Below are 13,987 nucleotides of genomic sequence, written 5' to 3'. Positions count from 1 at the left end.
GGGCGGAAAACCATGCTCAGTTCCGAACACGCATAATCATGCAGAAAACACCGTACGTCCTAAAATTCCAATGTCAACTGCTGGACGCCAAGACGATCAGAATAAAACTCATCTCCGCAGTATGGAAAACCGACGACACGGCTGAATGTGCACCATACGTTTCGCACCATGGTCTGACATAACTACAGAGTATTGCCGTATACTCATGAAAACATCACAACGGACGCCTTCAACACACCTTCATTCTGAACTGCATTAACGCCAAAACAAATGTGTACAGCAAGCTGCTACCCTCTAGAATCTCTAGGAATCTGCGCCAAACAAGCAGCATATTCACTATCCACGATTCTGGATAGACACAGGCATGCTCAAGGCTGCGTAGCCTCTGAAATTCCGAATTCAACTATTCGACGCTGAGTTAATGTAAGGTGAAGGCCTTTTGTGACGATGAGTGAACGCAGTGCATATTGACCTGCTGTGTAGCCATGTTTTCGTCACCGCGGTTTGATGCCAAAGGTGCTGTACTGCGCTGTGAGTTACAGTAAATGCTTCATGAACAGCGATGATCCATTCTGACCACCTAAGAAAACAGAGTGTGGAGAGCATCCTCACTAATTTTCACTAACGTGTAGAAGAGAATTGTAGTCTCTAACTAGTACAGCGAAAGCAGTAGTCTTGCAAAATAGTTGCCCTGTTCGAAGCGAAGCGACTACGTCTTGTACAGACCACGTGTGGTTGCGTATAGCATGGTCACAGACGGCATTCTTCATTTTATGTCAAACTCCAACAATTATTTAAGCGTAGCGGCATCATAGTGGTGAGCAGCACAACAGAATATGTAAGTGGCTATAGTAATTTCTTAGACATAGCCGACAAAAGCACAGAGCGGAAAGATGGCACTTTAGACTGTAGCCTGTGTTTGAAGCTGTACTGCACAGAAAGCTGCATGGAAATAAATTTAAACGATTAATAATGTCCCAAAGTCTACAAAGCTATGCGGTAGGTAACTAGATGGGTGAAAATGACATGTTTGAGCAAACCCAGCGCCCAAAGAGGTTGAAACGAAGCGTCGCAGGCAAGTTGAGAGTTTCTGATTGATTCATTTGTCCATCACACAAAACACGATGCACTCTCACAGCACATACGAAGTCTGCTTGCTTGTCTAAACACCGCGGAAAACCATTGAAATTCGAATATTTGGTTTATATAACGGGAAGTGCATCGGCGTCATCAGACAAAATGTAGGTAGGTGTAGTGATGGACTGTTTATCTATTCGAAAGGGCAGTCGTCCGTCCTGTGAGTCCTGCTTACGGTTTGTCGAATGTCCAATGCAGGGTGCATTCTGAATCATACTGATGCATCAGTATAGCCGCACGTGTGCCTTTTTGAGATCAAAAGTGATTATAAACACGGTGGCCATAGAAACGCATGAGTACGAATTAAAAAGCAACCTGTATGTGACAATCCACAAGCCCTGCGAGGCCTTATGCAGAATTAGGAGAAGGTGAAAAAAGGATACGCAGCCCAGTAGATTCAAAAAGACCCACATACTAAGTATCCATCAAAGAAGAGTTGCACAGATATTTATTAGCACTAACATGAGGTAGCTGCCCCGCGCTGCCACACATTACAAACACCAAACAGTACTATTTACACGCTTGCTTTGTAATTGCAGAGGCTGCGCCCTCACTGTTAATCAGCAGTAGACATATTTATCGCTTTCATGGCAGGCGACGCAAGAATTCTTTACACCACCATCGTTCATTACTGAGCGTGCAGACCGCTACAACGAGTGTAGGGAGCTGCAACGCATATGTGGAAAAATCACTTGACTACAAATACATAAAACCATCCGCTCCTTGCACTCTGTGTTCTCTCATCCTACTGTCATACCTTCTGCACCTTCTTATCTACTCACAAACTGCGATATATGCAATCTGACTCTTACATACGTTCACTGGTACGGCCGTCCAAAACAGATACACATACTTGTATATTTCAAGAGCTATGCTTGCCTCAATTCAATGCGCTAATGTGGAGGCACACCGTTCCCAAGTCGGTTCAAACCAGTCAGCTAACGCAAGAAAACGCATAAACTACCAGTGCAGACTGTATGAAGATTATCTTACTAGGTAGTTAGACCTTCGCCTTGCAGAGACTTCTTTAGAAAAATGGTTCTACAACAAATGCTCTCAACAGTAAATACTGCGGTTGCGTTGTTAAAACGCTACTGGAAATATTTCCAGCTACTTACTTCTTTTGAATCAGAATCGCCCATCCAGCGGAGCTGTAAGTAGCGGTAGCTGAAACTGCAGAAATTGCCTATCATGAGTGCAGGACATTAATTTAAACGATTAATGCACTGGCTAAGGTGATTAGCGCGAGAATATAACGCTCCTCTTGAGCACATTTAACGGGATTGCGAATAAAAGGCAGTCTAAGCCGGGTAGCTCATTGCCAAGCCTCCCGATACTACGACCGCTTCAATAAGCGTGCAATTGTGCAAGCATTAAACAATGAATTTAATCACAAAGCAGAAAAATGCAAGATTTATCCATATCTACCTAGCCCTGTAAAGTCAACTGCGCATGTGACTTCCCGTCACATACACTTTCTCCTCACGTGCGACAAGAAATATCGCCGTAAGCGAATGTTCGCAAAACCGCTTTGACCGAGGAAGAAATGCTTACGCCTCATGAGGCGCGCAGGAAAAGTTCGTACCTCACTCTGTAGAATGCCGCGCACTGTAGCCACACAATGCATCAACATTCTCCTAAAAGGAATTTCCACACACATACGAGATACCTTCTTCAAATGCCGCCACTGTAAGGACTTTTAAGAAAACGATTCTCTAAAGCTGACCACTGACAAAATACTAATCTGTGGCCAGTCGGACCAGGAAGGCTTTGTATGGGATGGCACTACCATTCCTGACAGGCATGTGCGTGAAAAAGATAAACAGCGTGCATCAATGTGCAGCTATCAGATGCAACTGTGATCTGTAAAGGCCAGTGGGGGTTTCCTCACGGTCACCCACCAAAAATAGCGATCTTGTCATGATTTTGAGAACTTCATGCGGAAGGCACTGTACTCTTTTCTTTAGTTTTCGGCTTAGCATCATATTGATGCGCTTTTACCCCGTGCACATTTTCGGTACATAGCAGAACGCCTACAACCCGAATGACATCATAAAATGCATGCTGAATCTGGAGCCACGTACGAACGATCCGTTACTCTAGACCGTTCTAATGGACCATTGTCCACTCAAACAATCGCGGTAGAATGCAGTGATGGCGAGTTCGCTACCACGTCAGCCTCCATAACCTCTTTACAGAGTCATCGCCGAAACGTCGATGCATTTCTTTATGCTGTTCAATAATTTCGTGCAGCTACTCGCCGGCTACTGCATTCGCAAAGCACAAAAGCCCCACTCACACAGCTTATTCGCGCTAAAACAAACATTCTGATACAAAGTCCTAATTATGCGAACAACAGCATGGTAGTATTCGCTACGAGCACTAGGGTCTCGCAGCGAACAGGCGACAGAGCGGCATCAGCGCCGAATAGACAAATTCATGCAAAAAACACCGTGCCCACGCAACTTCCAATGTCAACTGCTTGAGGCCAAGGTGATTAGAATGAAACTTCTCTGCCCACTTTCAAATACTAGATCACGTCTGTATGACAGAGAAAGGAATGCTTTTCTTTGTTGAATTCAATAATTTCGTGCAGCTACTCGTCAGCTTCTGCATTCGCAGGCTAAGAAAACAAATGCCCCACTCACACAGCTGATTCGAGCTAAAGCAAATATGCTGGCACAAAGTCTTAATAATGCGAGAAACAGCATCGTGGTATTCGCTACGAGTACTAGGGCTTCGCAGCGAACGGGCGAAAGAGCGGCTCTACCGCCGAATAGACATAATCGTGCAGAAAGCACCGTACGTTCTGAAATTCCAATGTCAACTTCTTTGAGGTCAGGGTGATTAGAATGAAGTTCCTTTGTCCACTATCAAAACCTAGGCCATGCCTGCATGGCAGAAACAGGAATGCTTTTTATTGTGGAATTCAAGAATTTCGTGCAGCTGCTCGTCAGCTTCTGCGTTCGCAGGCTGAGAGAACAAAAGCCTCACTCACATCGCAGATCCAAGCTAAAACAAATATGCTGACACAAAGTTTTAATAATGCGAACAACAGCATGAAAACAATCTCATCGAAAGCGATGTCCATTAGGTGAAAGCGCGCGTGATACTACAGCCAACGCAACGGGCTTTGGAGCTGCTTCTGCGACGTATGCCAACAGTGAGACGTAATCAGATCTTGAGGAATTCATGTTTATGATGCATGCTGCACTCCGCTTTTGGTCGGGCGATACCGCCCGCATCTGCCATGTTGCCATTGTCCGTGATGGACCTAGCTCGGCTGCGGAATCTTTTACTATCGATGGCAACAACACTTTTGCTCCCCGGCACCCGCTGTCGACAGCAATTTCGGTGTCAAGAATGCTAGCATAGAATCCCTTGAAGGCGAAACTCTCTCTCTCTAGCATCCGAACAAACTCAAGCTTCCAAGCACAAGGTCTCGCCAAATAATGCGGATGATAGCAAGCCGTGGAGACCAAAATGTGCACTGCTCCGTCCTCTTAATGCACAGTTGCCAAATTTGGTGTCGTTCGGTCAATGACTTGCACAGGCGGCTAGAAGTTCCGACCTCCACGAAGAAACGGATCAAAATAAAAAACGACCAACAGGCATATGCAGCGTTATTTTCTCCGGACACGCGATACACGTCGCAGCAGGAGCCAAACCAACACTCCACCTGGCATGTTTTTTGGTCCTAACAGCACACGCTTGCCGAGCAGGCACTACGCGTTCAAACACAAATGAGCACTGCCAGAAAACGCCAAAATGATACTAGCAAACAAAACGAACATAACCAAGAGCTTCTCCTCTGCCGCTATTTCTCCCACTCACCACAAAACTCCAACAAGCTCCTGACTGCAATTGCTTGAGCATGCAGCGATTCGCTGCATGGAAGCGAGAAACCGCACTTCTAGAATACTACGTCACTCCAAGCATTACTGCCAGCTCCCTGCCAGAAATACCCATCTGGCTGCAGACTGCCACATCCTTCCTGCAGCTTTGTTCAAACGCGCAGTTCAACATCTAAAGGCAGAATATTGCTGTGCAGTGTTATTCTTGGACGTTCTGAGTGACACAGGGCGGGACAGTGTATCGAGAGTTAGGCAATTAGAACGCACACGCAGGGTCACTTTGGCGAGGGTCAAAGACGGGAGCACTAGAACGTGGAAGGAAGAAGACAGTGCACCCGTGCGTCTGCGCAGAACAGCTTTGCACAAAAAGAAAACTCCTTCTCACTCACATGCCCGCGCCTATGCTTGCCTCAAACAGTGAGCGTGCAGATGTACAGAATAAGAGTCACGGCACTTGCGAATCCGCCACGAGCACGCCGAAACACAAAGTCGCGGGCTTCTTCGTGCATATACCACTCAGATTGCTAGCGTACCACGCAAAAGCCTAAGCACTGGGAAAGCCGCACAGTTTTGAACTTGCGATTCAGAGGCCGACGCGCCACAAAATGTTGATCTGGCTCTGAGGATGACCTATGGTATACTGTTCAGTTGTATTCATACTCCGTGAGGCGCACCAGCTTGTAAATACAAGTTATCGAAATGCGGAGCTAGCGCCTGAACGTGATGGGCTCCGTTCGATCACTAACCTCTAATCTCCTCTACAGACCCAATCCTAACTATCAGGAAAATCCTAACCGTGCTTGTTGTTCGCGTGATTCATAGTAGCACCTGACAAACACAGTAAAATCATGCTGAGTCCATATAATTGCTCGAATTCAGTGGCACTATCCTGATGAGATGAACTCACCAGGATGTCCTCAGTCGCGAAGTAGACACGCACTGCGGATGAGCAATGTTAATTCTCAGAACCGCCGTTCAGAAAACGGACAATCTGAGACATTATCCCCCACGAACACGCAAAGCGTTCCCGTTACTCACGTGACATGCCCTTTCGATCCGCCTGAGTGTATCCCAAGTTGCTAGAACAGATGCGCGGATACGGCCTAGTTGTCAGATGAATGCAAAGTCATGCCTGAATTCAAAACCATGCTCCATGCAGAAGATGTGGGTTCGCACCCAACATATCAGGATATCTGGTTCCAACTATCGTAAAGGAGCGTTTTAAGAAAGAGCGGCTAACGTTGAGTGCACTCTTTGTGTTGCCAATGAAAGACTCTTTTCACACGTATTACACTCACGCACTGCATACACAGCAATAATATTGAAAGCTTCTTTAGTATGCGCTGAGATCTCCGAAAAGGCAATGTAGAGGCTTTTGTGCGCTTTCCTGATGATGAGTGCCGGAACGGACAGTCTAGTCATTGAAAAGCAAGTTTCTGAAGGCGTGATTTCATGCGTGCAGCTCCAGTCTTTTATGTAACACTTGTGAAAGTGTGGCGAACTGATAATAAAAGCTGTTGTATCGTACTGGATTGCACCAACCACTAGCCGTTCTTTTGTAATTGCTGTCATTCTGTGCAGCACCTACCTAAAAGTGGACATAAGGAGACCAGAAACAGTACTGTAATTGACGAGGGGAGCTCATCAATTGCAGCAAACCTTGTTTACGTTTCCCACCAAATAAAAGGAAAGCTTCACAAACAGTTTCCCGAAGGAACTAAAGGCTAGTCTGTGAAAGTGGAGCTACAAAATTAACAAGGTATTCCTAGGGACGCATCAGTTGTCCCAGTATATAACGCGATATCGTAGATTCTTCTATAGCGAAGTCGCAGCCACTTTTTAGGAGATCTGCGTCTATGTGCCTCTCAAAAAAAAGAGACGTACCAACTGCCCATATCACGTTATTCCTACTTCCGTCAAAATCATACGCAATTTGATACTGCCGTGTGCAACGTCTAGTCTCCACTGTTATGAAAAGAAACGCACGGCTTCCTGTGCCGCCAAGGCAATGCACCTGAGACCCACTGATTGCAAGCACGAGAGTATGCTACTGCCAGTCTTCGTCGGAATGTCACGTCAGCACGCAGCTAAACAAAACTATATTCGATCATACCACTCCCACGAGAACAAGATGTGTCGGAAAAGTTGATATTTATCTCGTAGTGCACGGCCAATGGCACTTTCATTTTACCGAGAATCTTAAGTTGTCAGAGAACCGCACGCCCTAGAGAGTATTAAACTCATTTGTAACCCAAGAAATACCGCCAAATCTCGTATTATTCATTGTGTCACGAAGAACATAAAAGCAGTCGCCAAGACAGACAATGGAACCTACCACAAAGAAACGTTCCCAAACACAAATGGAAAAGATAAAGGGAGCACTGAAGTGATACGTGTCGTTTTGCAGCTCGAAGAATATCAATAGACGCACGTAGTTCAAGTACAAGTAAGTATACTTCTTCAGAAAGCAACATGCCAGGCTCTGGCATTGCTAAATGACTCTGCGGAGTGCACGAGACGTACGAACTTTAAATGAAGGTAAGCACGCAGTTTCCAATGACGCCAGCACTTAGGCAAAGTCCAAGAGTTCGTATTTATCACTGTGCGCAAACAAGTATGGACGAGCTCCACGCAGGCTGCCTGTTACTAGTGGCAGGCTCCACGCAGCTGCCTGGTACTAGTGAGCACCCATGTGGCTATAGAATGGTGCAGCTACAGGCTCTACAGGGTTGTTCTGGAATCATAAGGATAACCCAGCAGGGACCTCCCTAATTCATTCGTTGCTTCCTTCTTGAGTAGATCTCGATTAAATCGGTAAACAGTTTCGAAATAAGCAAATACTAGCACTGAGGGGGACTAAACCAGTGCGATTAAAGGGAACATACGACACGCAATCAAGCGCCCACGCCAGTAAGGAAAATACGACGCTCACAACCTGTACAGAAAAGATGAGATCTCTTGTGTGACTGCGCTCACAGAACGCCACCAAGAACACATATTACACTGTAGACGGAACAAGTGTGTCACGTCTCCTGCATAATATTTGCGACGAGGAACAGAACAAGACGTAACACAGCTGTGAACTGGTACATTCTACAAAACCCATTCTTGTGAGGCGCACAACCTGAGAATGCAAGGACTGTCGAATGAGCGATGTCCCTGCATGCCTTCTACTGCAGCTCGCTGCACGGGTGACGCACTACATAAAACATGTCAAGTCCAGAAACAAACAGACACGACTGCAAGCACAGAACTACACTGAGGATTTTTTAAATATTATCTTACACACTTGAAAAAAGAATAAATTCAGACCGAAGGGATTCATGAATATTCGCCATCCTCTGCATTTGAATCGCCCTGCTACGGGCAAAAATATCCGAGTTTTTGCAATGTAAGAGCCACACAGCGGCACTTTTGTATTGGCAGCGGCTTCACATTAACAGCTACAATTTTATTGTACGTTAATTTTTTCGTCACTGCAGGTGATATGTATGCATCTTCCTGGTGCATATGTTATTCCAAATCGGCTTCTTTAAAGTATTAACGCTGATGTTACCACCTTGTTAACGTTCAGGCAGACTACATAGAGCTATATAGGAGTTATACTTCTTTCGGGCCTGACCTCCAAACTTGCTCACGGTAACCTGAAACGAGGAGATACGATCATCAAGCTGGGTTTAGAATTAAAATTTGGACTGGATTCGCCGCAGTGAGAGCGCTGTAGACATTTAATTCACTGCACATCAGGTACTGAACTGCACAGATAAGGGAATCATTACTTTTCACAGGAAAATGTTTTCGAGAGACAAAACGAAAAGCACGACGGTGCAAAACAGGTCACGGTTGACCTAGCTTTGTAAGCCTCTTGAGTCAATTACAAATTGGACCTGAGACTGTCAAAACGTGCTGTCGGCAGCGTGCAATGGAAGTCATACAGAACTAACACCCTGGTGGGCGGCAGACAAAGCGCATCGCAACAACTACGGGACATAAGCTACTAGTGCCACTCCAAGTATCAGGTAAGATGCCCGCCAGTCATCGCCAGCACAGCAGATATAACGCATCCTTTAGAAACGGGTGGCCTCTCTCCTGCTTGAAAATTTTCCCCAACGGCATTCATGAAAGATTAAAATTGAGCCATAGATCGCAAAGTTTACAAGGGCACAAGACGAGAGCGCTCGAAATTGCTAAATGGAGACCGCCATCAGCACTGCCAAACAAACACGTCGTCGATGAGGGCCTGCTATAGCGCACGCACGTTATGAAAAGTTCAAAACAAACCATCTTTTGACCCCACAGTTACCCCAGTGAGCGCGAAAAAGCTCCAGTTCCACCGCCTTACCGAAGATGGAACGGACTGATTGCGAATAAAATGAACATATTGGATCCACAATATGGCAACTCCACAATGAAGTAGACGCGCCTTTGGGGAAAAGAGATGACTGCAACGCTGCAACCCGGCATCACGTGGCAACAACTTGTTAACTCGAAACACGGGCTGGCTGTGAGTGTGAAGCGTACTTTATATATCGGAGAACACCCAGGTAGCGACACTCCCTCACCCCCAATTTCTAAGATCATAACCGCCTTGCTATTGTTTTGTTCACGCACAATTTACTGTGTTGACGCCCACATACAAAAGACACCTGTAACAGACCTTCAGCAAACAATATATTTTCGCCTAAGACGGGGACCTTTAGGAGCCTGAGGGAACGTTGAACTTTCTGCTGGCTTTTCGGTGCACCGAAATCCAGCCGTCAGCGCTAAGGAAAGCGCTTTTGGCTCTTTTGCACGTAAAGTGAGCTGGCAGAAACGCAGAGCATGAAAATCTTCAGCAGAGCTAAAGCAATGCACCCCAGTTTTACAGCGACAATTATGACCTGTGTGGCCTTGTGCTCTTTCTAAAACGACTATGATGCGGCATACCTCCTGATCGCCGCAAAGATTTTCTCTTCTAACTGTAGCCGCTTCAAAGTTTAAGAAGGTCGGCAGAACAGATGCTTCCTCAGATGCAATTTAATTGGTTGTAGTACAATATCCGGCCTTGATAAGAATTAATCACGCACGCGCTGGACCATGTTGCGGATGCCCGTTGTGCATATCGTAGTAGAGTCGTGGACTGCAACACTGAAACACTCCGTCTAGGCCACTGTAAAGGCCAGTGCGAAATTTGCCGTTAAGCTAACGGTGCGAAAGCTCGTACATGGAGAACGAGAAGCATGAAAGTGAAAAAACAGCTGGCAGCAGCGAACTTCCGAAACGCTGCACCAGGAGGCATCTCAATCACGAGGGAAAGCCAATTCCTTCGCATGATTGCAAGTCAATTAAGCCAAAGCAGCTGCGGGCTTTCCAAGCGTTCCCTGGCATGTCTTACGCGCTGGCGAATGCACAGTTCTTACTTTACCCCCAAAGCAGGTTCGACTGCCTTCGCAGCTTTATGCTGCTGCATCTGGACTCCAAAATTTTCTTCTACACTTGGTTCTAAAGCTGCTACACGTTCTGCCGTGCATCTCATTTGAGAAAGTCGTCCTGAAAGCGTTTCGTACGAATGCGTCTCTCGTGAAACGAAGGAGCAGGTTAGTGCACTTACACCATTTGTAAATCGATGTCGCAGCTCAGCTGCACTGGAGAGAAAATTGCAATCATAGGTTTTACATCAGAAAAACCCAAAACGCTGTCGATCAGCAGTATCTATAGTGCATATACTACGTTCAATCTGCGCCTTTTCACCAAAAATCAGCAAGTTCAGAACTAGGAAATTTTTCTCCGCAGCTTTCCGAAAACACGCCAAAAGCAAGGCAGTCAGAACGCCTTACTTTTGGCATGCTTTGGGAAAACTGCAGAGAAAAATTTCGTAGTTCTCATATGTTTGAGAAATCACGCTGTTGCGGAAAATGTGCTATTTCAAGATTTCCGTTACACAGCGAAAGCTGTATGCTTGCATTTGGCATGGTGCGAGAGCGGCTTTGTGAACATTTTCTACTGAAACCAGTAAAATGGCACATCGCACCAGCCATCAACAGTAAACAACTTTTTTGGTAGAATTTTCCTACCAGCCATCAACACTGAAGTTCTGGTTAACAATCCTATCGGTACAGCCCTCTGTTCTCAGGATACTCTCTTGTTCCTGGACAAAGTCTGTTGGGGCAATTTCTTCCGTAACAAGCAACCTACTGCAATCCCAAATGTAAAGTGTGCAATGCAGTCTTCGTTGATTGTAAAGCTACTGAGTCGCTGCCCTTTGGCTGCTGGTCCGCATCATGCGTACGAAACTGGGACTGTTCAAAACGCGCACGCTTTCCAGGGCATGAATGCGCCACGTAACTTCCGCCGCTGTTTCGGCTTTATGCGAAAAATAGCGCCTCCATGAAAAACAGGGCCTTTCAATTATCTGGCTCTTACGAAGCTCCACAACAACGAAACGCGGTCGACAACGTGAGAGGCGTGCAGATACTGAGAAACAGCGACTGCAAGGATAAGCTCACACTTCTGACTTGCCACACCAAACAAATAAGACGTTTAGGCTGAAAAGGCAATGAATTAAGCAAACTCAGACTGTTGTGTCTTATATCCAAGCATAGCCCGCAAAGTGCTGATGGGATGCTGTTAAACTCAAAGATCCAGCAATTCAATCGAGCACGTCCCATATCATCTTCGCATCACGATTTCATTAAATAAAACACTTATCACTAATTTAAACAACGAAACGTTAAACATTCGCAAGTCACGTGTCGCAAGTGCGTCAAGGCAAAATCCGAAATACTGGGTTGCCACACACCGCTGCTGCCGATGTTCAGAACGGCGTCTCTGCATTTGTTTGTGGAATTTCTACACGTCCATACAGCGGCAGCCAGGCTAAGAGTTTACAAAGAGGAGAACAACATCTTCACGATAGTGTGGCTCTGGTTGTTGCGAAGCTACTCGCCGCAAAATGCACCTACAGATCTTTACACCACTTGAAAAGCACTTGCGTCCAGTATCATTTTCATCATGCAAATGATTCAAATGACAGCAGGGACTTTCAAAACGCATGACCGTGTAAGTTCGCGTGTAGAGCGGTGAGAAACGCACGGGGCCAAAGGGTTTGTCTGCCTGCAGAAAAAGCTCCCTACGTGCTAGTAATAGGTGAACAAAGCTCACAGCCGTCTACCCAAAAGTCCAGGATAGGTTCTCCGGACACACTTTTGCACTCGTCCAGCATATAAAACGAGTGTTTTCTTGAATAGTGTAAATGCAGTCTAGGTCAACGAAATTGACAAATTAGCGAGCTGGCCTTTATCGGGGGCATGACAAATCTCACAAGCTGGGAATCGTGCAGAACACGTTAAGAGAAATGCATTATATATCCCTACATGCCTAGTTTCGGAAGACTGATAGTAAAAACTCTGTTTCAAATCTGTGTCCTTGTCGGGCGATCGCCGCACGAGTTGACAGACAAGCATGTCACTGGCAAACAATACCAACCGCATGCATATTTTTTTGCCTTGTTATTCTAGACGCGGGAAATGCTGCTAATGGCTCGTACACGTCCAAAGGTGAACGCATGATGAGTATTTAAAGCTGTATTGTGAAAAAACATCCCAGGTGCAAGAGCATCACCACAGAGCAAGCACACCGTGGCAACACTCTCCAACACGCGAGCACACCTGCGGCTACTCATGCATCAAGCTGTTATATTTGTCTTAAATAAAGTTTTAATCACAAAAAGTGCTTTACACATGTTCATGTTGTACGAAAGACAACGTAACGTGTCTTCATCATAATGTGGACTTATTGCACATGATCATGTTGTGTGAAAGACAACATAACGTGTCTTCACCACAATGTGGACTTATTGGCCTCTTTTTTGGCATGCAAAAGTAGTGCTGCTTCATACGTAGAAACTAAGTGTATTACCCTCACCAGAAGCGCCCACAAACCTCTGACATTTGGTTCGAACAATTCATATGTCTCCATATGGAGGCGAAGCAAAACCTTGATTATGTGACAAACAGTCTCAAATGCCTTCTTGCGCAGCAAAACATTCAACAAAAATTGAAATCCCGTCTCACTGACCAAGGTAAAAATCAATCTACTAGCTAAAGTGAACATGCGTATTGCAAGCATTTCAACAAAGAAGGTTCCTTGGCGTCGATATAATTCAAACCTAACCGTGGAATCTACAGTGCATTTCGCCGAGCTGGCCAGCATAACCGTCTGAGCTGATGTAGCTGCCCGATGCATTACGTGCACGCGTCTGAGCTGCTGCGCACATACTGCGAACCAACAGGTGCATCTCACCCTTGAAAAAGAAGTAACGCAAACGTTACTGCCATTCAGACATGTCTCTTTTGGTCGAAGTGCAACATAAATCACAACTCACACAGCGACATCTTTATTTGCCACCAGTACTGTCACACTCTTCAAGTGTGTGAGGCGGGAAGAATGACACAACGCCAAGTGTATCTATGAAAACAAATCTTGTGGAGATTACGATAATGCACAATCACAACACGTGAGACATCACACTGACAATAGCAGCAAGTTACAGCGTGTAGGCACTCCCTGCAGCGCTAATGGACAGCACTGAAATGTTTGGCATTCTGTCCAGCAGAAAAAGTGTTTTGTGTCTCCAAGACTCAATAGATCTCCCTCCAACTTTTAAATCAGGCAGGTTACAAGTATAGACGCATCTAAACGCTTGATTGAGCCACTGTGTCTAACTTACGTGAAGTATGCGTCAAGCAACCGGTGTTGCCAGGACTGAGCCAGCAATAAGTGGCGATCCACGTATTGAGCGGGAATCACCAACAGCATACTAGCATCTAGAACTACTGGCAACTGCAAACTGTTAATATTACGGCGTTTTCAAGCCATAATACGAAGCTGTGATACGTGGGTGAAACAAACACACTACGGAGAAAATCCACAGTGTGTTACACCATGGGTTAGGAAGCCACAAAATTGTGGATGCAGGGCTCAGCGGGTAATCAAATGTCGTGTACTTCAGTCAGGTC

The sequence above is a fragment of the Eimeria tenella genome, genomic scaffold (assembly GCF_000499545.2).
Source record: "Eimeria tenella Houghton genomic scaffold, Eth_scaff71, whole genome shotgun sequence".
Classification (NCBI taxonomy): domain Eukaryota; phylum Apicomplexa; class Conoidasida; order Eucoccidiorida; family Eimeriidae; genus Eimeria; species Eimeria tenella.
The sequence above is the reverse complement of the archived record's forward strand: the minus strand, read 5'-3'. Positions refer to the sequence as shown.